At 40.8% G+C, this 26,217-nt stretch overlaps 1 pseudogene; it reads right to left on the bottom strand.

Moving 5' to 3' along the window:
- LOC120023451 overlaps window positions 1-26,217 on the bottom strand; it is a 127,692-nt pseudogene that overhangs the window by 2,462 nt on the left and 99,013 nt on the right.

The raw sequence follows: 26,217 nt of genomic DNA, 5'->3' as shown, positions 1-26,217 counted from the left end.
TCCAAGAGGTTTTATACTCCCCCAGATGGTGCTATCCGCTCCATTCAAAGTCTCACCGCTTACTGACATCTAGGGGAAGGCGTATGCAGTGCATGTAGCCCCATAGCTTATAAGGGAATTTATAAACCGACCCTGGAACAGAGACCTCAATTTCAGAAATCTCACTTCTTGACAGGAAGTGTGCTGTAGAATGAGTTCTGTTTCACTCAGAGAAATAATTCAAACGGTTTTAGAAACTAGAGAGTGTTTTCTATCCAATAGTAATAATAATATGCATATTGTACGAGCAAGAATTGAGTACGAGACAGTTTAATCTGGGAACGAAAAATCGACAAAGTGTAAACAGCACCCCCTATTGAGAAAAGGATAAACTGAACAATTTCCACACACATGTGACTAACAGAAATGGAATTATGTGTCCTTGAACAAAGGGGGGATTGGGGGGGTCCAAATCAAAAGTAACAGTCAGTATCTGGTGTGGCCACCAGCTGCATTAAGTACTGCAGTGCATCTCCTCCTCATGGACTACACCAGATTTGCCAGTTTTTGCTATGAGATGTTACCCCACTCTTCCACCAAGGCACCTGCAAGTTCCCAGACATTTCTGGGGGGAATGGCCCTAGCCCTAGCCCTCACGCTCCGATCAAACAGGTCCCAGACGTGCTCAATGGGATTGAGATCCGGGCTCTTCGCTGGCCATGGCAGAACACTAACATTCCTGTCTTGCAGGAAATCATGCACAGAACGAGCAGTATGGCTGGCGGCATTATCATGCTGGCTGGCGGCATTATCATGCTGGAGGGTACCACATCAGGGAGGAGGATGTCTTCTCTGTAATGCACAGCGTTGAGTTTGCCTTCAATGACAACAAGCTCAGTCCGATGATTCTGGGACACACTGCCCCAGACCATGACGGCCCCTCCACCTCCAAATCGATTCCGCTCCAGAGTACAGGCCTCGTGTAACACTCATTCCTTCGATGATAAACGCGAATCCGACCATCACCCCTGGAGACAAAACCACGACTTGTCAGTGAAGAGCACTTTTTGCCGGTCTTGTCTGGTCCAGTGACGGTGGGTTTGTGCCCAGAGGCGACGTTGTTGCCGGTGATGTCTGGTGAGGACCTGCCTTTCAACAGGCCTACAAGCCCCCAGTCCAGCCTCTCTCAGCCTATTGTGGACAGTCTGAGCACTGATGGAGGGATTGTGCGTTCCTGGTGTAACTTGGGCAGTTGTTGTTGCCATCCTGTAGGTACCTGTAGGTGTGATGTTTGGATGTACCAATCCTGTGCAGGTGTTGTTACAAGTGGTCTGCCACTGCGAGGACGATAAGCTGTCCGACTTGTCTCCCTGTAGCGCTGTCTTAGGCGTCTCACAGTACGGACATTGCAATTTATTGCCCTGGACACATCTGCAGACCTCATGCCTCCTTGCAGCATGCCTAAGGCACGTTCACGCAGATGAGCAGGGACCCTGGGCATCTTTCTTTTTGTGTTTTTCCAGAGTCAGTAGAAAGGCCTCTTTCGAGTCCTAAGTTTTCATAACTGTGACCTTAATTGCCTACCGTCTGTAAGCTGTTTGTGTCTTAACGACCGTTCCACAGGTGCATGTTCATTAATTGTTCATGGTTCATTGAACAAGCATGGGAAACAGTGTTTAAACCCTTTACAATGAAGATCTGTGACGTTATTTGTATTTTTATGAATAATCTTTGTAAAACAGGGTCCTGAAAAAGATACGTACATTTTTTTGCTGAGTTTATTTGTATATGTTTTATGTTGAAAAGTGTTTTTTTCTCAGACATAAATAAACAACTCCAGGTGAAAGACAAAGGCCATAGCTGTAATAAAATAACAAATTAACTGGCAAAACAGCAGAGCGAGGCCCGCATCCAGCAAAGTCACGAGTCACGTTTTTGCAGCTGTTTCAGTACAGCACTACAGGGAGAGAGAGAGGGAGAGGGCAAACTCCACTGGACTAGTTTCAATGTATGGAATCACTAAGGAGTTTCTGGATTTTGGGTAAACTTCTCCTTTAAAGCATCAGACTCCATAGTAATTAATCATTAGATGCTACAGTCCTCCTTTAAGACTCCATCATGTTTCATCATTAGATGCTACAGTCCTCCGTTAAGACTCCATAATGTTTCATCATTAGATGCTACAGTCCTCCTTTAAGACTCCATAATGTTTCATCATTAGATGTTACAGTCCTCCTTTAAGACTCCATCATGTTTAGAATGTGTCTGGAAGCGCTACTCTATCTATTCTACTCTCATCCTTTCGGTTTTAATAATATATAATAATAATGTTATAATAGGTAATAACTAACTTTAATAACTAGGGTTAATACCTGCCTGGCGCACCAACAAAATCTTTATCTTTACCCCCCTCTAACAATACCGCTACAGAATTAGCATAGTAGGCCATGTAATTTCAGGTAATCTGAAATATTTAGGACTAACTAACTATTCCTTGCCACCCATTCTGAAACGCACTGCAGCTCTTTGTTAAGTGTTGCTGTCATTTCAGTTGCCGTGGTAGCTGACGTGTACAGTGTTGAGTCATCCGCATACATAGACACACTGGCTTTACTCAAATGTCGTTGGCATGTCGTTGGTAAAGATTGAAACAAGCAGGTGCCAAACAGCTGCCCTGGGGAATTCCTGATTCTACCTTGATTTTGTTGTACAGGCTTCCATTAAAGAACACTGTGTTCTGTTAGACAGGTAGCTCTGGGGCGGCAGGTAGCCTAGTGGTTAGAGCGCTAGGCCAGTAACCAAAAGGTTGCTGGATCGAATCCCCGAGCTGACAAGCTAAAACTCTGTTGTTCTGCCCCTGAACAAGGCAGTTAACCCACTGTTCCTAGGCCGTCATTGAAAATAAGAATTTGCTCTTAACTGACTTTCCTAGTTAAATAAAGGTAAAACACCGGTGACATGTCATTGTTGATTTTTTTTTAACCAAAATTGAATTGAAGGTGCTCCAAAGATTTTTACAATCATTCTTCAAGTCATTTATCTTTGTTTCTATTATATTAGGCCCAGCCTTTGGAACTTTGGTTTTCCTAGACATGGCTACTATATTGTGATCACTACATCTGATGGATCTGGATACTGCTTTCAAACACATTTCTGCAGCATTAGTAAAGATATGACCAAAACATGTTGATGATTACATTCCTCTACTGTTTGTAACTACCCTGGTAGGTTGATTGATAACCTGAACCAGGTTGACGGCACTGGTTACAGTTTGAAGCTTTCTCTTGAGTGGGCAGCCTGATCACAGCTTTCCTCCAGTATTAGTTAATTAATGACCAATGTCTGGAGTTTAGTTTTCCTGTTCTACAGTCTTGTAAAGATAGGGGGGTTGACTGGGACAGACAATGTAACATCCATAATGTTTTAAGGAAAAGTTTTTGTAAAACAGGCACCTTACATCAGATTATCTTGAAACTTTCTCTCTAAAACTAACGTTCATCAAGGTTTTATATGGTCTATTGGTTTCTCTCTTTTCATTGGCAGAATTCTTTTTCAGTGTTATGATATTCACAACATCCATATCCACCAGTCCATCTTCCTGTCAACTAACAGAACTCTGCTGGTTGTCCTGGTAACAGATACCAGTTGGCAGATCTATTTTATTTGTTCAAACTAAACTACTTACTTTGATGTGTCAAATCTGATCCTTTCTTCTCTTCTCCTCCTCTCACAGTTCCACTCAGCCCCGTTGTTTTCCTGCAGTCCACCAGCAGCACAGACAACCTCTTCATACCCAGCAGTGAGGCGCTACCGGGAGAGGCACGACATGGGGACTCCAGGAGGGAGGAAGGGCTAGCGTTGTCCTGGTAACCATAAAGAGGGGACACAGACACATCATTATGGATGCTGATGTCACTGTTGTTATGAAGTGCTTTACAGAAACACAGCCCAGACCCCGATAGAGCAAGCTGTATGCGAGACCAGACTAAGCTGTACCATCTGGTGTTCTGATCTGGAGAGACGCTTCTCTGCCTCGTCAGCATCAGGATGTTGTTGAGGCTCCCCAGAGGATCCACGATAGTCATGTCTCTCTCCTGTGTGAACGAGAACATCAAACCGACTGTATCTATTACAATCACGAGGCATGAATATGTCTAAAATGGCCTTTTTCATCATGATTTTGTCAAATATTGTTTGTGTTGCATTACATTAGTTCAACAACGGCATAGTGTGTGACTGTTTTTCAGACAGTACTCACTGGTGTTAATCTGATATTCTGTCTCCTCCTCTTTCACTCCCAAAACGTCTTCCTCCTTCACCTTTATTGAGATAGCATCCTCTTCTTTTCTAAAAGGTTCTATCTCTTCTTTCACTGTAACAGCCTCCTCTTCTTTCACTATAACAGCCTCCTCTTCTTTCACTATAACAGCCTCCTCTTCTTTCACTGTAACAGCCTCCTCTTCTTTCACTGTAACACCCTCATCTTCCACGACATTGTTCAGTCCCAGAGCTTCTTTCTCCATACAGCAGACCCCCTCTTCTTTAGCAGGGGAGGAGTAGTTTAGTGAGCTCATGGTCGGGGATGTTAGCTAGTTAGTTAGCATTAGCGACTAGCCTAGTGCTAGGCTCAGTATCAATCTTTAACACGTTTGCAAATTGAACAAGCAAATTAGGTTAAAGGTCATCAGTTGATAAGTCAACAGAAATCTGTTCAAAACACTGAGATTAGCTAATGTACACAAACACGGTGTAAAGCGTCAATCTATCGGTTTCATGTTGGCTAGCAAGCTACCGAGGTGGTTGAAAGAGTAGGCGCCTTGTTGTTCCTGAAGAAACGTCTCGTCCACTAAATTATACGTCACGCAAGAGGCATCACCTGAAATATGCAAATCGCCATCTGCTGACTGGAGTGGGTAACGCAGTTTGGAAACAACAGTTATTACACTTTTGTATTGGAAAGAACGTCATAATAATTTAACAATAAGCTGATATATTTTCTCTTACGTCTTACAAATAATACGTTCCTGTACACAGACGTAGAAGCTTAATATGAATATGTAGATGATGAATAAATACATCTATGAATAGGTAGTGTTTTAATGCAAATTTTCTCTGTTCATTTATCACATTCGTTTTTATCTAGATGTGACGGTACTTTTCCCTTAAAGTCACGCTCTATAAGATACAAATCATACTGTAAACAATAGAGCAAATGCATCACATGCAAATAGCACTTGAATATCTGTAGTTCTATACACTGGGTATACAAAACACCTGAACACCTGCTCCTTCCATGACTTAGACTGACCAGGTGAATCCAGGCTAAAGCTATGATCCCTTATTGATGTCACTAGTTAAATCCACTTCAATCAGTGTAGATGAAGGGGGGAGTCAGGTTAAATAAGGAATTTTAAGCCTTGAGACATGAGACATGGATTGGGCATGTGTGCCATTCAGAGGGTGAATGGGGAAGACAACATATTTAAGTGTCTTTGAACGGGGTATGGTAGTAGGTGCCAGGCTCATCGGTTTGTGTCAATAACTGCAAAGTTGCTGGGTTTTTCCAGCTCAACAGTTTCCCAAGAATGGTCCACCACCCAAACAGTGGCGGTCAGTGCCGTTTAAGATGAGGCAGGACGATTTGTTTATTCATGGCCTTATTTCTATTACAGCATATTAGATGACTGTCATTCATATTCCATTCACCCTGTTCAATGTAACAGCGATAGGTTTAGGCTACTAGATGATACTAACATTTCCCCTATACCCATCATAAGGTTGCTACAACCTGGCCTATGAATGAAAGTTTAGAATGTAGGTGCACACTGGTCGAGAAAAACATTTGAGGTGACAGACAGTGACACATGGACAGACACATTCAATACTGCCTTGCACACTCTCGCCTGCATCTAGCTGAAATAGAGATTCTATTGGACACATTCAGGTATGTTTATCCCGGTTTTGTTCCGTTTAAGAAACGTTTGAAAACAGAACGGGCTGAATGAATTCACCCCTGATGACGCGTAAACACAGTTCACTTTCACAACTGCCACGTTGTATTTCCTCTCACGTCAATTCGCTCTCCTTTTCCCTTCGCTTGTGGACGTCAATGAATAACACATCAACTGTAGGTGACCAGGAGAAAAAACCTTTCCAAACCAAACCAAACCATTTCATAACTGCTACACACAGCATCGTTGTCACCATATTAGCTAAAGTAACGTCATAGTCAACACAGCTAATATAAGTAACGTGTTAGTAAACCTGCTACAATCATGACAGAGCTCCTCTGTGGAGATGCTACATGTTTCATCATTAGATGCTACAGTCCTCCAACAATGGGTGTCATATGAAGCTTTACCACTTGCTCTGTAATAGGAGTAGTATTTTTCCTCGACTCACCTGTGTCCCCGCACATTGACTCTGTATCGGTACCTCCTGTATATAGCCTCCACATTGACTCTGTACCGGTACCTCCTGTATACAGCCTCCACATTGACTCTGTACCGGTAATACCTGTATATAGCCTCCACATTGACTCTGTACCAGTGCCTCCTGTATACAGCCCCCGCACGTTGACTCTGTACCGGTACCTCCTGTATACAGCCTCCACATTGAATCTGTACCGGTACCTCCTGTATACAGCCTCCACATTGACTCTGTACCGGTAATACCTGTATATAGCCTCCACATTGACTCTGTACCGGTAATACCTGTATACAGCCTCGCTACTGTTATTTTGCTGCTGCTCTTTAATATGAATTATTTGTATTTTATACATAACACTTATTTTTCTTAAAACTGCATTGTTGGTTAAGGGCTTGTAAGTAAGCATTCCACTGTAAGGTCGACACTTAAAATTTGATTTGATTTGTATTTTGATTTCATTCATACATTTCTTACATGAATTTATTAATATAGAAAATATAAATATTGAAAATATAAATGTTTCGATTTTTTATATATATTGTTGAACATAATATACTTTAAGGGTATATTAGTACCAGGATCTCTGCTAGTGTTAAAGTTATGGGCCATTTAATACAGATAAATTAGCATAGTATGACCTGTAACTTAAGGTTACCTAACATAACCCCTGTTCTATGATATTATAAGCCTCATTAGGGGCGGAGTCTAGGGAGATCCAATCAAACAACGTCTGTCAAGCAACAGCTACTAGCAGATGACTCCACCTCCTATATAAGGACCATAGTCTCTCCCGACTTCACATCTAAGTACATTTGTCTTCCATGTGTGAAAGGTAACCTAGTCAACTACCAACTACCATAGAGCTTATATACTCTCTGATGCCAAGTCTAGACAGGATCATCCCTCAGAGGTCCCCACTCTACTCACCGTATGTGTAGTGATGTCCAGTCAGTAGAACCTCATGAAGGTACATCACCACAACATGCTGCATTACAGATCTCTTGAACAGAGATGCCTTTGAACAATGCCTATGTTGTAGCCATACCTCTGGTGGATTGAGCCATCAAGCCCTCCGGAGGTGTCAGATCCTCGCTACTATAGAACCTCATGATGGTATTTATTTATTTGTATTTATTTCACCTTTATTTAACCAGGTAGGCCAATTGAGAACAAGTTCTCATTTACAACTGTGACCTGGCCAAGATAAAGCAAAGCAGTGCGACAAAAACAACAACACAGAGTTACACATAAACAAATGTGCAGTCAATAACACAATAGAAAAATCTATGTACAGTGTGTGCAAATGTAGAAGAGTAGGGAGGTCATCTCAAGGACTCAAGGACTGGAATCATCTCAAGGACTTCATCAAACTGACACTAGTGGAAGTCGTCTCGAGAATTCCAGAAAAATCTGTTTGGTCCTACGCGATGTATATATTTCACTTATACACTAACTTCATCCGTGCCGAGGGTGATGCCTGGATAAAAAAGGATTTTCCTCATTGGCTGGCTGTTCTGGAGCAGCCAGGACCTTCTGCCTGAAACTGAAGTGCTGTGTGTTATTAAAGCATGTACAGTTTAGGTCCTTCTTTGTTGAACAAAGGCTACTGACATCACCAGACATCAGCTCACCAGGAGCCATGGTGATGACCTGGTGTATTCTCATGGTGGAGGGCACTGCTTTTATGGGTCTTGGCATCATCTCCATCGCACGTTCAACATCGGCACTCTTCACACAGAACAGCTTCACTGACGTGTTTGTCTGATGGAGGCCTTTGTAAAGCTCCTGTGCATCACTGATATCACGGCCCTTAGTCACCAACCTGTCTGCCGTTCTCTTCAACGTTCATGATGTGGACTTAGTGGTCAAGTTCCTCAGTGCTCCTTTCCTCTCCTTGCTTCTTTTGTATGCTGTTCTCCACTGTTTACGCTTCTGATGCTGGTCTGTCTCACTTAATAAATCAATTATCTTTTCTTTTTCCCCCTGAATCAACATTCCTTTTCCATCTCTCCCTCTCAAAGTACTGTTCCCTTTTTACTGGGTCAGCATTGTGACGTGCTAGACACTGCCTTTGTCGTTCTGCTGCTGATGTGGGTGCCATCATTCCCTAGATGTTTCAATGGAATAACGTTAAATCAAAGATTCTTAGAATATATACATGTATACACTATAATCATTGAGTAATTTAGGATCCAGAGCAACTTAAAGGAACAACTGAAGAGTCTTGCCCAACTCTCCTACCACCAGGCTACCTGCCATAAAACATATTTTCTGTTCACATGGAACACATTACAGCATGTTTCATAAGTGAATATAAACAATATATAATGTATAATACACTGCTCAAAAAAATAAAGGGAACACTTAAACAACACAATGTAACTCCAAGTCAATCACACTTCTGTGAAATCAAACTGTCCACTTAGGAAGCAACACTGATTGACAATACATTTCACATGCTGTTGTGCAAATGGAATAGACAAAAGGTGGAAATTATAGGCAATTAGCAAGACACCCCCAAAAAAGGAGTGATTCTGCAGGTGGTGACCACAGACCACTTCTCAGTTCCTATGCTTCCTGGCTGATGTTTTGGTCACTTTTGAATGCTGGCGGTGCTCTCACTCTAGTGGTAGCATGAGACAGAGTCTACAACCCACACAAGTGTCTCAGGTAGTGCAGTTCATCCAGGATGGCACATCAATGCGAGCTGTGGCAAAAAGGTTTGCTGTGTCTGTCAGCGTAGTGTCCAGAGCATGGAGGCGCTACCAGGAGACAGGCCAGTACATCAGGAGATGTGGAGGAGGCCGTAGGAGGGCAACAACCCAGCAACAGGACCGCTACCCCCGCCTTTGTGCAAGGAGGTGCACTGCCAGAGCCCTGCAAAATGACCTCCAGCAGGCCACAAATGTGCATGTCTCAGCATATGGTCTCACAAGGGGTCTGAGGATCTCATTACGGTACCTAATGGCAGTCAGGCTACCTCTCGCGAGCACATGGAGGGCTGTGCGGCCCCACAAAGAAATGCCACCCCACACCATGACTGACCCATCGCCAAACCGGTCATGCTGGAGGATGTTGCAGGCAGCAGAACGTTCTCCACGGCGTCTCCAGACTCTGTCACGTCTGTCACATGTGCTCATGTGCTCAGTGTGAACCTGCTTTCATCTGTGAAGAGCACAGGGCGCCAGTGGCGAATTTGCCAATCTTGGTGTTCTCTGGCAAATGCCAAACGTCCTGCACGGTGTTGGGCTGTAAGCACAACCCCCACCTGTGGACGTCGGGCCCTCATACCACCCTCATGGAGTCTGTTTCTGACCGTTTGAGCAGACACATGCACATATGTGGCCTGCTGGAGGTCATTTTGCAGGGCGCTGGCAGTGCACCTCCTTGCACAAAGGCGGAGGTAGCGGTCCTGCTGCTGGGTTGTTGCCCTCCTACGGCCTCCTCCACGTCTCCTGATGTACTGGCCTGTGACCTGGTAGCGCCTCCATGCTCTGGACACTACGCTGACAGACACAGCAAACCTTTTTGCCACAGCTCGCATTGATGTGCCATCATGGATGAACTGCACTATCTGAGCCACTTGTGTGGGTTGTAGACTCCGTCTCATGCTACCACTAGAGTGAGAGCACCGCCAGCATTCAAAAGTGACCAAAACATCAGCCAGGAAGCATAGGAACTGAGAAGTGGTCTGTGGTCACCACCTGCAGAATCACTCCTTTTTTGGGGGTGTCTTGCTAATTGCCGAACATTTCCACCTTTTGTCTGTTCCATTTGCACAACAACATGTGAAATTTATTGTCAATCAGTGTTGCTTCCTAAGTGGACAGTTTGATTTCACAGAAGTGTGATTGACTTGGAGTTACATTGTGTTGTTTAAGTGTTCCCTTTATTTTTTTGAGCAGTGTATATTCAATTATTAATTTGTTTAGATGCAATATTCATAAATAAAGTAAATAACTCAACCCTGTCACAGATTTACAACCCGTTACATGTAGACTGAGGGACAGAGCTAAATTGTGTAAATTTAATCAATAATCATGCATTTATTTGATAAAGATACTTTCTCAACAAAATAACACAAATTTATGTTCGCATTAAATTATGTGCACATTTTAATATTAATTTCCCAAGTAAAAATGTATTGAAACGCCTGGGGGACATGAAACAATTCTTGGTGTCAGTTAAAAAAATATGATTTTGTAATAATAAAGTTTAAATTCATTCTATATTTATTTCAATTCATTATACTGGACATTTCAATTTATAATCAAAATCAGTCAGTGGGACTGAAATATTACCAGAGCTCAAGAATGACCCAAATACTGTTAGAATAGAAATTGTTTTCTCTGTCTGTTATTTTTTCACATCTAAATGTGGCCATACAACTCCCTTAAAGTGAAGGTAGCTAAATGTAACCACATGTAACATATGGATCTGCATTAGTATAGCATCACAAGTCCCAATGCAAAGTTACACCTCTCTTTTCTATTTTTAGAGTACATAAAACCGATCAGAATTCCAAAGAATGCCGAAGTCATGTCAGAATGTTTTTTTACAGGCTGTGAAGTAATATGGAGGACCCGGCTAGCCAGCCTATTCCCTACAATGTAAACTCTGACAGAAACATCTTCAAATAGATCACTTCAAATTAAACCAAATCGTGTGCACTCATGACTAGTGGTTTCAATAACATCTTCAGCCAACTTACAAGCAAATACTTTATGAATTGACGGTTACAGATAAGCTTGCAAGGTTTCTAGGCAACTAGCCTGCTAATGGTGGCCCTACCAGACCTACCTACTTCAGCTCTGCATGAGCTAGCTGTAATATACAGCTTTAATAGCAAATTGAGCCAAAGTTTTGTAAATACACAATGCCATCTAACCAGTTATCAAATCATGTTACATGCAGTTATGTTAGCCAGCCAGCTAACATTAGCTATTTTAACCTGCTAGCCTAGCCAGCTAACTAGCCTAGCTAGCCAACCACCACAGTAAGTAGTAAGTAGCAAGCGAGAGCCCAACATTGTTAACAACTCAAGACCAAGTAGCACAGGCAGGAGCCCACAGAACACAACTAAAACTAAACCAGCACATCAAAAGCGAAGAAAGCAGAGACTTACAGATTGACGGACCATCTGATGGTAAAAGAGTGGCTGAGTAACTGAAGCGAGAGAAGTGCTTCTGAGAGAGATGTCATTTCACCTGGCCAAGGGAGAGTCGGTGAGGCGGGTAATTAGGGTGACCACATGTCCCGGACAGTCCCGCACAATCAAACAATCATGTCCTGCATTTTATCAACAAATTCAAACGCCACTAATTTAGAAAAAAAGGTTGATTTGTCCCGTAAAACAGTCTGACATTTCCGACCTGTCTCTTGCAGACACGTTGCACTTATGAAAATAGATACTTTATATCATAAGGATGTGATAGCCTTAGCCTACTGGTGATGTTAATGTAGTCACATTACTCTTATGAAAATAGATACTGTATATCATAAGGATGTGATAGCCTTAGCCTACTGGTGATGTTAATGCAGTCACGTTACTCTTATGAAAATAGATACTGTATATCATAAGGATGTGATAGCCTTAGCCTACTGGTGATGATAATCCTTAAGAGTCTATTGAAGCACCTGTGCGTCAATCTAAGTAACATAGTAAAAAAAAAATCCCCATCCAAATCTATCAGTTTAAGATAAAGATCTGTTTTGTTGCATGGGCTGCGTCTCAATCCATCACATCTGCAAATGTCGGCCTTCCGCCTGTGCGGTGGAAGGTGGTCGCTACAGCGGTTTTTGTCAGACCATAAGACATCCCAAATATCGGGTCTTCTCACGAAAAAATGTCTGTAGCATCCAAACCGTTTGAGCTACAAAATAAAATGGAAAAGGGGAGACTCACCAACATAACGGTGTTCTCAATGTTGCTCATCGGAACTCGTTTGAATGTAACCTATACACACAAATGGAAGTACGGAGGTAGTTTTGTGCCCCCCAAAATAAGGGGTTAAATATATGTAAAACAATATATAAAATATTACCTGAGCTTTCTTATATCGCCTAGATATAGGACAGACACTTCAAAACCTTATTCCTTAAAAAAACATTTTTTTTCCCGTTTATCAACATGTTTATCAAATACTTGTTCTCCCCACTGTATATATATATAGTACCAGTCAAAAGTTTGGACACACCTACTCATTGCAGGGTTTTTCTTTATTTTAACTTTTTTCTACATTGCCAAGAGTGTGCAAAGCTGTCATCAAGGCAAAGGGTGGCTACTTTGAAGAATCTCAAACATAAAATATATTTATATTTGTTTAACTCTTTTTTGGTTACTACATGATTCCATATATGTTATTTCATAGTTTTGATGTCTTCACTATTATTCTACAACGCAGAAAATAGTAAAAATAATGAAAATCTCTGGAATGAGTAGGTGTGTCCAAACTTTTGACTGGTACTGTATATTTTAAAACATATATTTTTTATACCTAAAGGGGTCCTAGAATTAAAAATCAAACAGCTAAATAATCCACGGTATGGCCATCTTAAAACAATTCCAACCAATAAAATACAACTACATTTGGAGAGGACAGCATTCGAAAAGTATTCAGACGCCTTGACTTTTCCCAAAAATATGTTTTTCCGTCATCACAATACCCCATAATGACAAAGCAAAAACAGGTTTTTAGAAATTTGAACTGAAAAACTAAATTTACATAAGTGTTCAGACCCTTTACTCAGTACTTTGTTGAAGCACCTTTGTCAGTGATTACAGCCTCGAGCCTTCTTGGATATGACGACACAAGCTTGGCACACCTGTATTTGGGTAGCTTCTCCCATTCTTCTCTGCAGATCCTCTCAAGCTCTGTCAGGTTGGATTGGGAACGTTGCTGCACAGCTATTTTCAGGTCTCTCCAGAGATGTTCTATCAGGTTTAAGTCCGGGCTCTGGCTGGGCCACTCAAGGACATTCAGAGACTTGTCCTGAAGCCACTCCTGCGTTATCTTGGCTGTGTGCTTAGGGTCGTTGTCCTGTTGGAAGGTGAACCTTCGCCCCAGTCTGAGGTCCTGAGATCTCTGGAGCAGGTTTTCATCAAGGATCTCTCTGTTGCTCTGTTCATCTTTGGCTCAATTGTGACTAGCCTCCCAGTCCCTGCCGCTGAAAAACATCCTCACAGCATGATTCTGCAACCACCATGCCTCACCGTAGGGAGGGTGCCAGGTTTCCTCCAGACGTCACGCTTGGCATTCAGGCCATTGTTCAATCTTGATTTCATCAGACCAGAGAATCTTGTTTCTCATGGTCTGAGAATCTTTTGGGTGCCTTTTGGCAAACTCTAAGTGGGCTGTCATGTGCCTTTTACTGAGGAGTGGCTTCCGTCTGGCCATTCTACCATAAGGGCCTAATTGGCAGAGTGCTGCAGAGGTGGTTGTCCTTCTGGAAGGTTCTCCCATCTCCACAGATATGACCAGCCTTTCAAAGCACTTCATGGCTACAGATGTGAGTGCTATGGGTCGGTAGTCATTTAGGTAGGTTACCTTGGTGTTCTTTGGGCACAGGGACTATGGTGGTCTGCTTGAAACATGTTGGTATTACAGACTCAGGCAGGGAGAGGTTGAACATGTCAGTGAAGACACTTGCCAGTTGGTCAGCGCATGCTCGGAGTACACGTCCTTGTAATCCGTCTGGCCCTGCGTTGTGATCTGAAGACCCATGCCAAACCTTTTCAGTCTCCTGAGGGGAAATAGGTTGTCGTGCCCTCTTTATATAGCCCAAAAAGAATTCACTCTGGAAGCTCCGGTAAACAGTGGTTGTAGTGCACTGCTGCCACCACCAAGCCTGGAGTCCATTTTGACTTTGTTGATAGCGAGCTGTGTTAGCTAGCTGTGCGGCTAAAGACGTAGCAGCTAGCTAACTGGCTACCGATCAACCTAGTGTGTATTGAACATTCATATTGGACTGTAGCAGCACAGCTAACTGGCTACCGATCAACCTAGTGTGTATTGAACATTCATATTGGACTGTAGCAGCTAGCTAACTGGCTACTGATCAACCTATTGTGTGTATTGAACATTCATATTGGACTGTAGCAGCTAGCTAACTGGCTACCGATCAACCTATTGTGTGTATTGAACATTCATATTGGACTGTAGCAGCTAGCTAACTGGCTACCGATCAACCTATTGTGTTTATTGAACATTCATATTGGACTGTAGCAGCACAGCTAACTGGCTACTGATCAACCTATTGTGTGTATTGAACATTCATATTGGACTGTAGCAGCTAACTAACTGACTACTGATCAACCTATTGTGTGTATTGAACATTCATATTGGACAGCCTTACCTGTAGAGTAGCACCACCACCCATCAGCCCATTCTCTTCTTGACGTCAAAGCTGCAGTGTATTGTTGGTATAGTTTTTGATGAATAATAATTCAAATTGTGAAGATAGAAGTGTACAATTTATATATATATATTTAATCAACTTTAAGATACTGTTTGCCTCTATGCAGATGTAGAAGCTGAATAGGAATATACATTATCAATAAATAGTTGATTGTTCTTTTTTCACATCGTACTAAGAATACTGAGCCACAACCTGTAAATGTGACCATACTATTCCTTTAAAGCCCCTCTGTCAGATATAAATCATCAGAGTGGGAAACCAACTGACATGGAAACAATGGAGCAAATGGATCACTATCAGAGTGTATTATGACATCAGATAGAACTACTCATTCTAAATATCACTTGATTATCAGAGGAGTGTATTATGACATCATATAGAACTACTCAGACAATCCAAATATCACTTGATTATCAGAGGGGTGTATTATGACATCATATAGAACTACTCAGACATTCCAAATCAGGCTTCATCCATATCATGAAGGTGGATATTGATCCAACCATTTCAAAAGTAATGACCGGGATGACGGAAACAGGATATGCCTGTACACTTTTATTAATGCAGATAGACAATTTGTTAGTTTGTTTGACATGGTGGGGTCTTTTTGTGTCAGTAAAAATGTATGAGCAAGAAATGGCGGTGGAAACTCATTTATCCACAAATACTTATATACTAACCATCACATCTTATTTAACTTGGAGTCACGTGATGATATGTTGTGTGGTCCTCCCTCTACGACTTGGGAAACCATGCAGTTTATTAGGCTACAGATGAAATAAGTTATGAACTTCACAGGGTGGTGAAACTGCATGTGATGAGCTTGATGCTCCTTTCCAATACATTTTGATGTTCTTATTCTGGTGACATGATGATTGATGCTTGGCTGACATTTAAAAAAATAAAATAATATCTCTCTTATCCATAATAATCTCATCATGTAGGTAGCCTACCATCACTGTATATGTGAGCTGTTGGCTACAGTGCACGGGACAAGAGCACGTTTTCTATTTCACACAAGTTTTTAAAACCATCAGTAGAGTTGAAAATGTGATGGAAACCAATTTAACTTGTTTTTTTCATTCTGTACATTGGAATTTATCAGCAAACGTTATTCTTCTTGTGCACTACGTCATAACGCAAAGCCTTTTATCAGCAATAAGTCTGTTTGATGCAAACATTTCTGATGGGAAAATGTGTATATTGTTTTATGCAGATTTGAGAATATTCACATGGAAATCTGGCGCAAATTACATGGAAACTTAGCTACTAAGGTGGATATTGATCCAACACCTGCTACTTATTCAAACCAGCCCACTGGGCACAGACGTCAGTTCAACATCTAGTTTCTATTTACATTTCTTTGATTCGTCAACTAAAGTGAATTCAATATGAAATCAACACAAAATGTCACCTGTCACTGGATTTAGGTTGCAAGTTGGGTGAAACACAAAATGTCACCTGTCACTGGATTTAGGTTGCCAGTTGTGTGAAAATTAATAAAAAATACCTGATGTTCATGGCTTTTTACAAATCCAATCAGTTTTCTACATTAATCAAACATCATCACATGGATTTGTTTTGTTGAAATCAAATCAAATGTTATTGGTCACATACACATGGTTAGCAGATGTTATTGGTCACATACACATGGTTAGAAGATGTTTTTGGTGACATACACATGGTTAGCAGATGTTATTGGTCACATACACATGGTTAGCAGATGTTATTGGTCACATACACATGGTTAGCAGATGTTATTGGTTACATACACATGGTTAGCAGATGTTATTGCTCACATACACATGGTTAGCAGATGTTATTGCTCACATACACATGGTTAGCAGATGTTATTGGTCACATACACATGGTTAGCAGATGTTATTGTGAGTGTAGCAAAATGCTTATGCTTCTAGATCCGACAGTGCAGCAGTATAAAACAGATAATATCTAACAAATTCCACAACTAAACCTAATACATATAATCTAGTAAAGGAATGGGATATATATAAGTATAAAACATATGGATGAGCATTAACAGAGCGGCTAAGATGCAATAGATAGTAAAGAATAGATAGTGAAGGATACAGTTGAAGTCGAAGTTCACATACACTTAGGTTGGAGTCATTAAAACACATTTGTCAACCACTCCACACATTTCTTGTTAACAAACTATAGTTTAGGCAAGTCGGTTAGGACATCTACTGTGTGCATGACACAAGTCATTTTTCCAACAATTGTTTACAGACAGATTATTTCACTTACCATTCACTGTATCACAATCCCAGTGGGTCAGAAGTTTACATACACTAAGTTGACTGTGCCTTTAAGCAGCCTTGGAAAATTCCAGAAAATTATGTCATAGCTTTCATAGCTTCTGATAGGCTAATTGACATCATTTGAGTCAATTGGAAGAGCACGTGTGGATGTATTTCAAGGCCTACCTTGAAACGCAGTGCCTCTTTACTTGACATCATGGGAAAATAAAATAAAATCTGCCAAGATCTCAGAAAAAAAATTGTAGACCTCAACAAGTCTGGTTCATCCTTGGGAGCGATTTCCAAACGCCCGAAGGCGTCCTCTGGTCTGATGAAGCAAAAATAGAACTGTTTGGCCATAATGACCATCGTTATGTTCGGAGGAAAAAGGGGGATGCTTGCAAGCCGAAGAACACCATTTCAACCGTGAAGCACACAGGTGGCAGCATCACGTTGTGGGGGTGCTTTGCTGCAGGAAGGACTGGTGCACTTCACAAAATAGATGGCATCATGGGGGAGGAAAATTATGTGAATATATTGAAGCAACATCTCAAGACATCAGTCAGGAAGTTAAAGCTTGGTCGCAAATGGGTCTTCCAAATGGACAATGACGCAAAGCATACTTCCAAAGTTGTGGCAAAATGGCTTAAGGACAACAAAGTCAAGGTATTGGAGTGGGCATCACAAAGCCCTGACCTTAATGCTATAGAAAACAGATCATTTTTACCCTTTTAAAAATAGTTATGGGGGGAGGTCCGAGGGATGTCTGTCTTTGAAAGGGTCACTGTAATATTTAAGATGTCCCCTTTAATGATGACCTAAACCTAAAAGTCAAGGGGTCTGAATACTTTACAAAGAAACTGTAAGTGATTGAGGAGAGAGCATAATTGCTATATTCTAATTAAAATCATTGACCCATAAGGGAACACATGACCAAAGCAAGTCGTGACCCATATAGAATTAAAACAATATTCATCTTAAATGAGAAAATAACTGAATAAACAAATGTTTGCAAAACCAAAGACATGAAAACTGGTGGGAACATTGTATTTAGCTTGGATTTCATAAGGCCAGGAAGGTTACTGAGAATAACAATAGACAATAGTTAATGTTACTAGTTTAGGGATGAACATAGTGAAGGTTCATCAATGTTAAGGATGAATTTTAATTTGACGTGGAAACAACGTTTATTCAACCAGTGGGAGGCTTGTAAATGCCCCCAGGAAAGTGGAATGAGGAACTCTTCATTGAGACAATCATGAAACAGCAATCTGTGGGTGAGTTGTGGTGGATATTATAATATAAGGATCTGCTGGAGTCCAAGTCAAACCAAGATTCTTTATTTCTGAGCTCAGAGAGAATAACAGAGTTTGGTATTTTATTAGGATCCCCATTAGCTGTTGCAAAAGCAGCAGCTACTCTTCCTGGGGTGAACACAAAACATGACACATAATTGTCACGTCTCTCGTCGGAAGGCATGGACCAAAGCGTAGCGTGGTAAGTGTTCATGATTTTTATTGAATCAAAAAACACTCGAACAAAATAACAAAGAGAAGAACGAACAGTTCTGTAAGGCAAATTAACTATACAGAAAACACCTACCCACAAAACACAGGTGGAAAAAGGCTGCCTAAGTATGATTCCCAATTAGAGACAACGATAGACAGCTGCCTCCGATTGGGAACCACACTCGGCCAAAAACAAAGAAATAGAAAACATAGAAATAAAGAAACTGGAATTTCCACCCGAGTCACACCCTGGCCTAACCAAAATCATTTTGTAAAAGGCACACGTAGCCTACATATCAATGCATACACACAAACTATCTAGGTCAAATAGGGGAGAGGGGTTGTGCCGTGAGGTGTTGCTTGATCTGAATTTTGAAACCAGGTTTGCTGTTTATTTGAGCAATATGAAATGGAAGGAAGTTCCATGCAATAAGGGCCCTATATAATACTGTACGCTTTCTTGAATTTGTTCTGGAATCTTGTGGACTGTGAAAAGACCCCCGGTGGCATGTCTGGTGGGATAAGTGTGTGTGTCAGAGCTGTGTGTAAGTTGACTTGTAAGAACTTTGATGATATCTGTACATTATAGGAGCACCTGTGATGACAAAAGTACAATGATTCATGTGTTGCTTTAGCTTGAGATTAAGAATCAGTGGTTGACACCTTGCAAGTGCATGAAAAGGTCAACTGTACAAAATCAGATGTCTGTGTGTTGAAACTATATTTTAGGTAACAGATGGATAAAGGGAACTAAGAGTTCCTGTTGATACTATGTTCCAGTCTTACTTCCAGTCTGACATGATAGCAATAAGGGGAAGAGTGATTGGGAAACTAACTGCCAATAACGCAATAAGCTGAACTCTGCCTGGCAGAGACATCTTTGTATTAGCAACTATTAATTATGAGGTTATATGGTGTTAAAGTTAAGGGACATCACCCTGGGCGGGGTGATCCTCAGTAGGGGATAAAAAGGGAAAACACCATCTTTTGAACTGAGTGTCTTGCTTACAAATTGCTGTAAGTGTAAACTCCGGGTTGCAATCCTTATTAAACAAACTAAGCTCTGATCAAATACGGATTTCCTGTGGTCTCTTCTGTGCACATAGGGCAGAATTCCCCTACAGACTATGCAAACAATTTGGGATTTTCAACATATTCATGTTTCTTATAAAAAGAAGAAGTGATGCAGTCAGTCTCTCCTCAACTCTTAGCCAAGAGAGACTGGCATGCATAGTATTAATATCAGCCCTCTGATTACAATTAAGAGCAAAACGTGCCGCTCTGTTCTGGGTCAGCTGCAGCTTTACTAGGTCTTTCCTTGCAGCACTGGACCACACGACTGGACAATAATCAAGATTAGACAAAACTAGAGCCTGCAGAACTTGCTTTTTGGAGTGTGGTGTCAAAAAAGCAGACCATCTCTTTGAGGCTAGACCTCTCCCCATCTTTACAACCATTGAATCTATATGTTTTGACCATGACAGTTTACAAGCTAAGGTAATGCCAAGTAATTTAGTCTCCTCAACTTGTTCAACAGCAACACAATTCATTACCAGATTCAGCTGAGGTCTAGAACTTAAGGAATGATTTGTACCAAATACAATGCTCTTAGTTTTAGAGATGTTCAGGACCAGTTTATTACTGGCCACCCATTCCAAAACAGACTGCAACTCTTTAAGTGTTTCAGTGACTTCATTAGCTGTGGTTGCTGATGCTTATATGGTTGAATCATCAGCATACATGGACACACATGCTTTGTTTAATGCCAGTGGCAGGTCATTGGTAAGAATAGAAAAGAGTAGAGGGCCTAGAGAGCTGCCCTGCGGTACATCACACTTTAAATGTTTGACATTAGAGAAGCTTCCATTAAAAACCCTCTGAGTTCTAGTAGATAGATAGCTCTGAATCCACATTATGGCAGAGGTTGAAAAGCCATAGCACAGACATTCTTAAACAACAGGTTATGGTCAATAATATCAAAGGCTGCACTGAAATCTAACAATAGAGCTCCCACAATCTTCTTATTATCAATTTCTCTCAACCAATCATCAGTCATTTGTGTCAGTCAGTACATGTTGAGTGCCCTTCTCCATAAGCATGCTGAAAGTCTGTTGTTAATTTGTTTACAGAGAAATAGCACTGTATTTGGTCAAACACAATTTTTTTCCAACAGTTTGCTAAGAGCTGGCAGCAAGCTTATAGGTCTGCTGTTAGAACCAGTAAAGGCCGTGTTTACCACTCTTGGGTAATGGAATTACTTTGGCTTTCCTCCAGGCCTGAGGACAAAGACTTTCCTCTAGGCTCAGATTAAAAATAGGACAGATAGGAGTGGCTATAGAGTCAGCTACTGTCCTCAGTAGCTTTCCATCTAAGTTGTCAATGTCATTATTGATCGATAACAATTTTTCCACCTCTCCCACACTAACTTTACAACATTCAATACTTGCACTGCTTTTCTTTCATTATGATTTTTTACAAGTTTTTTTCCATCATTCTTTAACCTTTTATGGCTGCAGGGGCAGTATTGAGTAGATGGATAAAAGGTGCCCATTTCAAACGGCCTCGTACTCAATTCTTGCTCGTACAATATGCATATTATTATTACTATTGGATAGAAAACACTCTCTAGTTTCTAAAACCGTTTGAATTATATCTGTGAGTAAAACAGAACTCATTTTGCAGCAAACTTCCTGATCAGGAAGTGGAAAATCTGAAAACGATGCTCTGTTCTAGGGCCTGCCTATAAATGGGCTTGATACGTATTAGTATACATGCACGTCATACACCTTCCACTAGATGTCAATAGGCAGTGAGAGAAGAAATGGAGTGTTTATCTTGGTCTGAGGTGGAATAAAAGCTCTTGGCATGACGTGTCACCCATTTCCTGTTTTCTGGAAAGCGCGAGAAGGAGCCTGGGATTGCCTTCTGGAAAGCTGTCGTTATAGACCACTAATATCTCCGGCTTTGATTTTATTTGATAAATGTGACAATATCATCGTAAAGTATGTTTTTTCAATATAGTTTTATTAGATAATTGAAATTTATTCGGGACGCAACGTGTTGCGTTGTGTGCCTTTGTTCAGGAAGGAGAGCTTCGCGCTACTTTGCTAGCATTCCATGCTAATTGACTGGAGAAGAGGACGTTCTAAAACCAAACAACGATTGTTCACGACAAAGGACCCCTTGTACAACATTCTGATGGAAGATCATCAAAAGTAGGACCCATTTTATGATGCTATTTCATATATCTGTCGAACTTGTGTACTATTAGTTTTGCGCCCAGGTTTTGAGCACTCTCTCGCCATAACGTAAGCCTTATGTCGTAATGAAGTTATTTTTAGAATTCTAACACGGCGATTGCATTAAGAACTAGTGTATCTATCATTTCCTATACACCATGTATTTTTCAGAAATGTTTTATGATGAGTATTTAGGTATTTCACGTTGGTGTCTGTAATTACTCTGGCTGCTTCGGTGCTTTTTGTGACGGTAGCTGTGATGGTAGCTGCAATGTAAAACTGATTTATACCTGAAATATGCACATTTTTCGAACGAAACATAGATTTATTGTATAACATGTTATAAGACTGTCATCTGATGAAGTTGTTTCTTGGTTAGTTTGGTTGGTTCTAGGTTAGTTTGGTTGGTTTTGTGCATGCTGTGCTGTGAAAAAAATGTCTGTGCTTTTTTCTATTTGGAGGTGAGCTAACATAAATATACGTGGTGTTTTCCCTGTAAAACATTTTTAAAAATCAGACATGTTGGCTGGATTCACAAGATGTGTATCTTTCATTAGCTGTATTGGACTTGTTAATGTGTGAAAGTTAAATATTTAAAAAATATATCTTTTGAATTTCGCGCCCTGCACTTGAAGTGGCTGTTGTCATAAGTGTACCGGCACCGCCCTGCAGCCATAAGAAGTTAAATCATTGATCTTGGCTTCCTAATAAAGTGTATTATTTTGTTGAGTTTGGTCACATCATTACTCAATTTGCAGTACATAAGCCAGCCAGATGTGCAGCCAGACTTATTAGCCACTCCTTTTGCCCCAACTCTTTCAAACATACAGTTTTTAAATTCCTCATAAATCCACGGAGTCTTTACAGTTCTAACAGTCAGTTTCTTAACAGGTACATGTTTATCAATAATTGGAAGAAGCAATTTCATATGGTAAAAACAGGTAAACACATTATCAGTCAACAATATAAGACAACGGGAGAACTGTGTATGTTCTCTGATGAATTTTAAGTCAATGTGATGTGAAATATCAATATACATGCTAAGAGAAGTAATTTCTCTCTCCTGTGTGGATTCTCTAATGACGTTTAAGTGACTGTTATTAGTAATATGTAGGCTTCTCCCCGTTGTGTATTATCTCATGTTGGTTGAGGTTGCTTTTCTGGTTAAAACTCCTTCCACACTGGGAGCAGTGGTAAGGCTTCTCCCCTGTGTGTATTCTCATGAACTTTCAGGCTCCTTAATTGGTTAAAACTCTTTCCACACTGGGAGCAATGGTAAGGCTTCTCCCCTGTGTGTATTCTCTCATGTTTTTTCAGATCCCCTGACCAGCTGAAACTCTTTCCACACTGTGAGCAGTGGTAAGGCTTCTCCCCTGTGTGTATTCTCTCATGAGCTTTCATGTGTCCTTTCTGGTTAAAACTTTTTCCACACTGCGAGCAGTGGTAAGGCTTCTCCCCTGTGTGTATTCTCTCATGTTTTTTCAGATCCCCTGACCAGCTGAAACTCTTTCCACACTGTGAGCAGTGGTAAGGCTTCTCCCCTGTGTGTATTCTCTCATGAGCTTTCATGTGTCCTTTCTGGTTAAAACTTTTTCCACACTGCGAGCAGTGGTAAGGCTTCTCCCCTGTGTGTATTCTCTCATGTTTTTTCAGGTTCCCTGACTGGTTAAAACACATGCCACACTGGGAGCAGTGGTAAGGCTTCTCCCCTGTGTGTATTGTCTCATGAACTTTCAGGCTCCTTAATTGGTTAAAACTCTTTCCACACTGGGAGCAATGGTAAGGCTTCTCCCCTGTGTGTATTCTCTCATGTTTTTTCAGATCCCCTGACCAGCTGAAACACTTTCCACACTGGGAGCAGTGGTAACGCTTCTCCCCTGTGTGTATTCTCTCATGTTTTTTCAGGTTCCCTAACTGGTTAAAACACTTGCCACACTGGGAGCAGTGGTAAGGCTTCTCCCCTGTGTGTATTGTCTCATGAACTTTCAGGCTCCTTAATTGGTTAAAACTCATTCCACACTGGGAGCAATGGTAAGGCTTCTCCCCTGTGTGTATTCTCTCATGTTTTTTCAGACCCCCTGACCAGCTGAAACACTTTCCACACTGGGAGCAGTGGTAAGGCTTCTCAACTGTGTGTATTCTCTCATGTTGTTTCAGGTTCCCTAACTGGTTAAAACACTTGCCACACTGGGAGCAGTGGTAAGGCTTCTCCCCTGTGTGTATTGTCTCATGAACTTTCAGGCTCCTTAATTGGTTAAAACTCTTTCCACACTGTGAGCAATGGTAAGGCTTCTCCCCTGTGTGTATTCTCTCGTGTTTGTTCAGATCCCCTGACCGATTGAAACATTTTCCACACTGTGAGCAGTGGTAAGGCTTCTCAACTGTGTGTATTCTCTCGTGTTGTTTCAGGTTCCTTAACTGGTTAAAACACTTGCCACAGTGGGAACACTGGTGTCTTCTTGTTGGTTTGGACATCCCTGGCTCTGGTTCCTCTGAGTCTGGTCTTTCTCCTGCCAAAGACAGTGTGTTTTTAAAAAAAGAGACCTGAATGAAACCTCCACATGATAAATAGGCCTTGCTACGAGGGTAAATCCTAATCAGATCGCTCAATAACCTAAGGCCAGTTTTAACAATCTTGGTGTGATTTTAAAACAAATGTTGTAGAGTTTCCTGGTAATTACTGATAATATTTACATTACTTATTTATTCATTCTGTTTTACAAGTCAGAACACAAAAAACTAAACCGTTCTAGTACACTCAAGACACAGACGTCGCTTAATTCCAATCGAGCAGGTGGTTCTAAATATATAACTTTCATAGCTGTATGATACAGAATGCGACCTACAGTCGTGGCCAAAAGTTTTGAGAATGACACAAATATTAATTTCCACAAAGTTTGCTGCTTCAGTGTCTTCAGATATTTTTTGTCAGATGTTACTATGAAATACTGAAGTATAATTACAAGCATTTCATAAGTGTCAAAGGCTTTTACTGGCAATGACATGAAGTTGATGCAAAAAGTCAATATTTGCAGTGTTGACCCTTCTTTTTCAAGACCTCTGCAATCCACCCTGGTGTCAATTAACCTCTTTGGGATATGGGGGCGCTGTTTTCACTTTGTAAAAAATTGTTCCCAAATTAAACTGCCTCATACTCAATTCTTGCTCGTACAATATGCATTTTATTATTACTATTGGATAGAAAACACTCAAGTTTCTAAAACCGTCTGAATTATATCTGTGAGTAAAACAGAACTCATTTTGCAGCAAACTTCCTGTGAAAAATCTGAAATCGAGGCTCTGTTCCAGGGCCTTCCTATTCATTTGCTTCAAATCTATGACTATACATGCACTTCATACGCCTTCCACTAGATGTCAATAGGCAGTGAGAGGTGAAATGGGGTGTATAGCTTGATCTGAGGTCAAAAGAGAGCTCTTGGAATGACATGACCCCAATATCCTTTGTTCAGGAAGGCGCGGGAAGGAACTCTGGATTGCCTTCTGAAAAGCTTTCGTTATAGACGGCTAATATCTCCGGCTTTGATTTTATTTGATAAATGTGATAATATCATCGCAAAGTATGTTTTTTCAATATAGTTTTATCAGATTATTGAAAGTTTATCGGGAGTTTTGGCGTGTTCCGCTCTCTGCGTTTGGTGACGATGGACAGCTTCGCGCCACTTGGCTAGCTTTGGTTGCTAATTCGACAGACGAAGAGGACATTCTAAATCCAAACAACGATTATTCTGGACAAAGGACCCCTTGTACAAGATTCTGATGGAAGCTCAGCAAAAGTAGGACCCATTTATGATGTTATTTAGTATTTCTGTCAAAAATGTTTAGTATTATTTTCAGCCCTGATTTTGGGCGCTGTCTCGCTATAACGTAAGCTGTATGTCGTACTAAAGTTATTTTTAGAATTCTAACACGGCGATTGCATTAAGAACTAGTGTATCTATCATTTGCTGTACAACATGTATTTTTTAGTAAAGTCTATGATTAGTTATTTGGTCAGAATAGGTGAGTGTCAGAAATATATCCGGAGATTCTGGAAAAAAGTTGCTACGTTTTCACAATGTATAACCACGGATTTCAGCTCAAAATATGCACATTTTCGAACAAAACATAAGTGTATTGTATAACCTGATGTTATAGGACTGTCATCTGATGAAGCTTGTCAAGGTTAGTGAAAAACTATATATCTTTTGCTGTTTTTTTGTGATCGCTAACTTTTGCTGCTGATAAATGGGTTGTGTTTTTGGCTATTGTGGTAAGCTAATATAATGCTATATTGTGTTTTCGCTGTAAAACATTAAAAAAAATCGGACATGTTGGCTGGATTCACAAGATGTTTATCTTTCATTTGCTGTATTGGACTTGTTAATT

The sequence above is a fragment of the Salvelinus namaycush genome, chromosome 2, assembly GCF_016432855.1.
Source record: "Salvelinus namaycush isolate Seneca chromosome 2, SaNama_1.0, whole genome shotgun sequence".
Taxonomy (NCBI): Eukaryota; Metazoa; Chordata; class Actinopteri; order Salmoniformes; family Salmonidae; genus Salvelinus; species Salvelinus namaycush.
Note: the sequence above shows the minus strand (reverse complement) of the source record. Positions and strands in the feature narration are given on the sequence as shown.